The sequence below is a fragment of the Symphalangus syndactylus genome, chromosome 5, assembly GCF_028878055.3.
Source record: "Symphalangus syndactylus isolate Jambi chromosome 5, NHGRI_mSymSyn1-v2.1_pri, whole genome shotgun sequence".
NCBI classification, from domain to species: domain Eukaryota; kingdom Metazoa; phylum Chordata; class Mammalia; order Primates; family Hylobatidae; genus Symphalangus; species Symphalangus syndactylus.
The window spans coordinates 108785303-108793088 of record NC_072427.2 but is presented as its reverse complement, the minus strand read 5'-3'; positions in this window follow the sequence as shown (position 1 = coordinate 108793088).

The window sequence follows — 7786 nt, the reverse complement described above, 5'->3', positions numbered from 1 at the left end:
TAACTGCTTCATACGGTTGAAGTGCCCTATTTCCTTTTTTAACCAAGATAACCGACAGTGACAACCACCAATTACAGCCTTTTATTCTCTAATTAGACCAATTACAGTTGGGCATCCTCTATTTTCTAATAGAATTTATTACAAGAGCTGAGCATACACTTTTAAATATATATAACTAAAATAAATAATTTTTTCAGAGCTTACCATCTATTCACCTCTCTGCTTGTTATTATTTATATAAATTATCTTTGCAAACTTAATATTTGAGTTCTTGTAGTAATATTTGTTCAAGGGTATAGTTGAACAAGCACAACATATCCAGAAGTAGAAAGAATTGTCACATGAGGATGACCAAAAGACTTTCTAGAGTGAAAATAAAGGATTTTCCATGGATATCTAGGACATTCACTAATGCTAATAGTAGGTGTTCTACATTTCAAAGTAATAAATATTTTACATAATTAATGCTAAAATGGTTATTGTGCAACCATTCCTAGCTCCTGAGGTCTCCTATACTATTTGAGCATGGGTCTTCTAATTTCAAAGGTAATTGGACGCTGATAATTCTTACAGAAAGGATGAATAAATTATCACTTTCCAATGCAGTCATAATTTCAGCTTCCATCATGAACTTCCCTATTTAGCATCTACATTAGTTTGCTAGGGTTGTCATAACAAAATACCACAGAAATTTATTTTCTCACAGTTCTGGGGGCTTGAAGTTGAGATCAAGCTGTCATCAGATTTAGGTCCTTCTGAGGCCTCTCTCTCGGGTTTGCAGATGGCTGCCCTCTTGCTATGTCTTTACATGGTTGTCCCTCTGAACATGTGTACCTTTGATGTTTCCTTGTGTGTCTGAATTCTTCTTATGTGGACACTAGTCAAATTGGAGTAGGGCTCACACAGCCTAATTCAACCTTAATTACTTTATAAAGACCCTGACTCCAAATATAGTGACAGACTGAGGTACTAGAGAGTTCGGACTTCAACATTTGACTTTTAAAGGGACGCAATTCAGTCCATAAACATGTTTCTTTAAATATTAGCATGAGAGGTGTTCATTTCACCGGTGTTACCACTTCTCATACACTAGGTATCAGGGCAATTTCCATAACTGCTATGCACGGTCTCAGAGAAAGAACAATTAGAAGCCAAGATTCAGCAAGGAAAGAAAAAGTGTTTTGCCCATCTTCCCATCATCCCTCAGAGAGACATGGAGGGTGGAGGCTGGGTGAGCTCCTGATTACACACATCGCTTTACAGTCGAGTGAAGGGACCTTCGATAAGGTAAGCATGAGAACAAACTGATTCAAAGAGGGATACACACGAGTTTCGGATTTGAGAGCCAGGCTGTCTGCATTGGTTGATAGCTTTTCTTTAGAGTTATCTGAAAACAGGGGTGTCTGGGAAATTTAATCCCTCTCAGCATCACAGGAAAATCAATGTCAGTGTAGTTGCTTCCATGAGAAGAGGAGCGGTGGTGGAGGTCCTGGGAAGCACACTTCAGACAAGGCCAAGGTCAAGGCCTGACGGATTCAGCCAGTAAAAACACAATGGCCTTTTTAGATTCAGACAGTTTTATCACTTACATAGACCATGCAAGTAAGTATAGCCAAAGATGCCAGCTCCCTAGCTCCTATCCCACACACCAAACAGGATGACACTGACATAAAAGTCACAGAATCATCACAGTACCAGTTGTGGAAAACTCTGCTGAGATTCAGTTCTTGAATGCAAAATTCCTTTTATGATCTGCAACTATACCCCGAGATGGAGTGGGGACATACACCCTCAGAACCCGGCAACAATGAGAAACTATTTCAAAATAGCCTCCCAGGGAAAAAGAGGATGATTTGGAAATGGCCCTGAGATAGAGCCTCACAAGCCTCTGATCTTTGCCTGTTGAGGGAAAATCACAAGCTATTCCTCCAAGACTCGAGGAACAGTGTTTTAAGCCTTTGCCTGTATGGATATGTGGATAGGTGTAAGGTCTCCAGGCCACCATGCTGGTGCTCTTCCCCAACAGATCTCCCTGGCTCACTGTCCATGCAGCAGAGTGAAGATTCAGGGTCATTTTTAGACAATCCTACCCTTTTATCACAGTTGGATATAGTAAATCAATAGTAAATACGAAATCAACATCCACTCTGAATCATATGCAAAAGAAATGATTTCTGGGTATTGGTTTGAATTGCAAAATGCAATTTAAATATTCTGTAGTCGTAATTTGATCCCCAGATCACAATATAACTCATTTTAGAAAAAAAAGAAATCAAATTTAAGTCTGAAAGCAAGGATACATTAATGGGGGTTGCCTATTATTTCTCCCTTTGATCTCCCTGACCATAATATTACTGACAGGAATTCGGTCATGCAGTGGGAGGTCACAGGGCCCTTGGTAAAAAAACAAGTTTTTGTAGATTTTTTTTTTTTGTCAGGTGTCAGTACTTTTAATGTTGTGTATATCAAATTACAGTACAAAGATGACTATAAACAAGATGCAGCCCTCAGTTTCCATGAACAGCACACTATTACAGTAAACCGAGTTTATATTCCACCATCAAGTGTGGCTCTCTCATGACTTCGCTTTGTGACGGATCATTAAGAATATCCTCAAATCCAATAGTCTCATCGTTACCCCTCAAAACATCCGGTGAAAGATTTGAGCTTGAAAGAAATGGAAGACGCTGAACCTGCTGCACTGCCTTGAATTCCATCTGCAATTTTAGTGGAGCAAATAGATCCTGAATGTTTCTCAGTGTGGAAAAATTCATTTTATCTTGGTTGAGCTGGAAATTTTTTTCTGATAATTCAAGAGGATGAAAGTTTAAAACACCACAGTCCTTTTAAAGTCATTTTGCACTTAAATTATTCAATGTTGGCAGATCGTTTAAGTCATCTCATTAATGGCTATATCTATGGGTTGTTTTTTTCCCCTTTCATGTAAATTATAACACATTGTAATGATAGGTTAGGTCATGTAGGGTTTCTGGAGGCCAAAAACTTTGAAAGAAACACAAGAATTTTTAGAAATGGAAAGCTTCATTTTACATTTCACTCTGAAATATATATTGAAAAAATGAGATTGGCATCCTCATACTGTGATTAAAATAGATTCATTCAACAAAGTATCATTTTAGTTATGGCATGTATATTAGCTGATTTTTTTCAAAATATAAGAAACTTCAGTTTATTTCCTGCCATAACAGTATGTGATTTTTAAAAATACATATTCACGCTGATAAATTAATATCGTTAACCAAATGATCATATCATTTTCGTTCATCACCTTTGCAAGTTAAAAAGAAAATATATTGCATCCTAATACCTTTCACTAAAATATTGCAGAAGTAGACAATTTTAATAAGAACAGTGCTCAGGAGACATGAAAACAGAGTACTGGGAGTCAGCTTGAGAATGCACAATGAGGATTAGTCACATTGCTTATTCTGCCTCATACTCCATAGCATCTAACGAAATCTGTACTATATTTGTGATTAACAGCAAAATGAGCTCGCAGTAGAAAAAGGAGAGAATCATTAAATAGTAGGAAAAGATATGTATTGGTCATCTAATACAACAGTTTGTAATGAGAGGAGCAGAAATTCAAGGGATCTGCAGTATGATCCAGTGATTTGCTGAAAGAAAGTATTAGATATTTCAATCACTTGTGATATATTGATTCCATTTTCATCTTATTTTTTATATTTTAAATGTGTACATTTGTTTGTACAGGTAATGCATGAATATGATTATACATTATATAGTTGCACATGAATATAATTTATAAAGAATATAAATATACGTGTATGCTGAATTACTTTCGTTCTTGAAGATGAGAAAACAAGTAAGTGTAGGAACTGAAGGGATAATATATTTCCCTTCTTTTCGGCAAGTCATTGAGTTATTCTTCATGTTGTGCCTGGAGAGGGAAAGGGCAAAAAAGGTCACGCTACTTATATTACTTAGGACTGAGTATTCAAAGTGTATTAATGACAAAAATATTTTTAACATCCAGAGAGAGCAAAAGCCAATTGTTGACAAAATAAATACTTAACTGGCTTCTCACAAGAGTCAGATTTCAAAATAGCACATGGTCTTCATTTTTTATTGCTGCTATAACAAATGCCCACTAGTTTAGGGGCTTGAAAGGACACATATTTGTACATATTTGTAGAATTTGATCCCTCTGGAGGGTAGAAGTTTGAAATGCATCACCAGGGCTGTGTCCTCTGCAGGATCCAGGGAGACTTTGCTTCCCTGCCCTTCCCAGTTTCCCAGAGACTGCCTTTCTAGACGTCATCAAAGCTAGAAGTGCAGCAACATCTTCAAGTATCATTCTCTACCCCTTTGCTTCTGTAATTACATTGTCTTCTGACTTCAGAGGGGCCCACTTGGGTAATCTTGGTTAATCTCCTCATTTAACTTTATCACAACTGCAAAGTTTCTCTTGTGATATCAACTAACAGTCACAGATTCTGGGGATTAAGACATGAACATCTCTGGAGACTGTTATTCAGTCTTATAAGTTATTTTTAGCTTTCTAAAATCTTCCTGATCAAAAATATTTTCATTTTGTTCTAATATCCACTCTAAAACCCGTCTTTACTCTCTTCCTTCCATTAATCTCTTCAACAGTCATTTAAAAATCAAGTTACTTTTCTACACTGAAAGTGTAATCAAAGTGTCAGTAATCGAAGTGTCAGCTTCAACGTTTTCATTTCTTTGAAAATCCCAAGAAGACTTTGTTTGAACAAAGCATTCTTAAGTGATGGAAAATTTACTGAAGCTTTTGTAGAAAAGAAAGAAAAAGTTTACATTATACCTGCCCATTATGCAACAAAAAACCTTAAACGTGTCTCCTAAAAGGGAAGCTCACCAGAAATCTGTGGCTTTCAACACTGTTGTACCCATACTCTTCTTTCAACTCTTGCCTGGATGTAGGAGCACTTTAAGAAAGGAGCAAAACGCCCATTTAAATTACAGATGAGCTGGCTCAGTATGTGATTACAAATCAAAAATAGATAGCAGCTTCTGTATGCTTCTTTCTGGGGTGATCATGAAAGACAGAGCCTGGGAAAATGCTCCCAGTGGGCAGAGTTTCAGGAGCAGCATCGTATCATGTACTTTATACACACAAAAAAGGACCATGGTATTAGCAAGTCTATGGCCTTATGGCCAGAGGGTAATGGCATGGCTAGTTGTTCAGAGGCTTAGAAAGAAAAGGATTGGAAAATAAGAGGCAAGGAACTCAGGGTTAGAGGCATGAAGATAGACACATGGGAGTGGGCACAAACTATGATGATCTTTTTATAACATATTAACAGATACCAAAGAACATTTTGGTCTCAGATGTTGAATTAAATAACAAACTAGACAAAATGACTGGTAGGTTGACATCCATCAGCCTCTGCCATTGACTACTTCAGAATTAACACAATAGGCACACAAAAGAAGTGGTCACTGTAGTAGACATGGAGAATATGCATGGACCCAACAGAGTGGATTCTCACTTTTCATGGATAATCTAGCTATTTCCATTGCCGAACAGCCAACCTGATAGCAATAAGCGCTAAGGCTGACCCCTCACCGTGGCACTATTCTTCTAGGCCACCATCCAGCCACTTGCTGGGAAAGTATCCACCTTAGCCTCTTTCATATAAAGATAGCCAGCAGTCTATTCTCACAGAAATAGAAAAAAACATTCTGGATATTGATTTCTCTTCCCCTAAGAGCCTCAACATGCACCACTATTTTAGCATTTACAGTGTCTAATTTACTAGCCAGGATCCTGTCTAATATCACCTGAGATCAATGGACCCACTTTTCAGGATATAAGTAGGCCCTGACTGTGAGATCCACTGCTCAGATCACATAAGATCACCACTCAGCACCTGCTGGCCTGATACAGAACTGAAGCAATGGCGGATACATTTCTGAATCCCCAGTCTAGAGGCCATATTCTGTGGAGATGAGATGCTGATATGGTTTGGGTCTGTGTCCCCACCCAAATCTCACCTTGAATTGTGATAGTCCCCATATATCATGGGAGGCACCTGGTGGGAGGCACCTGGTGGGAAGTAGTTGAATTATGGGGGTGGGTTTTTCCCATGCTGTTTTCGTGATAGTGAATAAGCCTCATGAGATCTGATGATTTTATAAACAGGAGTTCCCCTCCACATGTTCTGTCTTGCCTGCTGCCATGTAAGATGTGCCTTTTGCCCTTCTGCCTTCATGGTGAGGCCTCCCCAGCCATATGGAACTGTGAGTCCATTAAACCTCTTTTTCTTTATAAATTACCCGGTCTCTGGTATGTCTTTATTAGCAGCGTGAGAACAGACTGTTATAGATGCCATCCTCTAGGAGGTAGTGTATACCTTGAATCAAACACCATTATGTGATTCTGTGGCCTAAAGAAAAAATACATGGTTTTGTGATACAAGGAAGGGAAGCAGAGGTCAGTATTCTAATGATCCACCATGGGACTTTGTACTTCCCATGCCTGCGACTCTGGACGCTTTTGAGTAGACATCCAGGTTCCCAAAGGGGTTAGAAAAAGCAAGTTTCCAACTGAGCTAGAAACTGGGCACAGCTGTCCCCTGGGCACTTTGAGGTTTTTGTTCCAAGGACAAGCAGACAAGAAGTGGAGTCACAATCTTGGCAATGATAATTGACCTTCATGTTGAGGAAAAGGCAAAAGTGCTGTTATACAATGGAGCAGTGAATATTTGTGGCACCCAGATAATCTAGTTAAGTAGGTCTTGGTAATTCTTCACCCAGTTGTGACAATTGCAAAAAGACAGATACAGCAATGTGGCCCGAGAAGCTGTGATGAACAGGAAGTCACGCCCTCAGGGATGACGGTCTAGGTCTCATCATGAGGTAAGTCATCCATGAGGCCAGCAGAGGGAGTAGCTGAGCATAAAGGGGAAAGAAAATGGAAAGTGGAAGAAAGAGTCTGTAAGTATCACTGGGTCCCTGAGAATTAAGTACAGCACAAGGGCTATACTTCACTTAAGTAATCTGCTACTTTCACCCTTCAAAAAAAGAGTGTCCTGAATTCATGGAGAAGCTAATTGCTGAAAATATATGAAAAAGTGGATCTAAGAGGCAAAGGGGGTGCATTGTGGTAGTCAGGGGGATGTTCCTTCTAGATGCCCCTTCGAGAAAGTGCTCACTGCCAGGCTTCAGGGAACGCAGTCTGTTGACATCTCCAACTGTCACCTTTCTGTGGTTTGTCTCAGCAGCAGACAGCTGCCTCCCTGAAGGTCACATGTCATCCAGGACAGTCCATATCCAGTTACAAGCGGAGGTGAGGATGTAAAGGCCTGGACATTTCATCTTGACACGGAACAACACTGGCAAGCGATGTTTGTTGTGGAGTTCCGGGTAACGTTGCCCAGAACGTTGTCAGGCTTGCATTGCTTGTGCAGCTGCCCAGTGGCCAGAAAACTGAGGCAAATGCAACGACATATACCTAAAGGAGCGGTGCTGTGACTTCACGCTAGATTCCCAAAGATTTTCCATTTTCTGCAGAGTCCCTTTGGAAGATTGGTTGCCCTTGAATTCTGTGGCACAGCCCTGGATACTTTCCGAAAAGCTCCTGTTCCCCTACTCCCTCCCTTCCATCTTGGTAGAAATGGATTTCTACTAATTTCAACCAAAAATTCTTAAATTTAGGCAAACAGCCTATTTTTCGCTTACTCATTTATGTTTTTCTTTCATAAAGTCCACTTTTTATATGAAAAAATATACCAATTTATTTGGGTTTCTGCAGTAGATAACT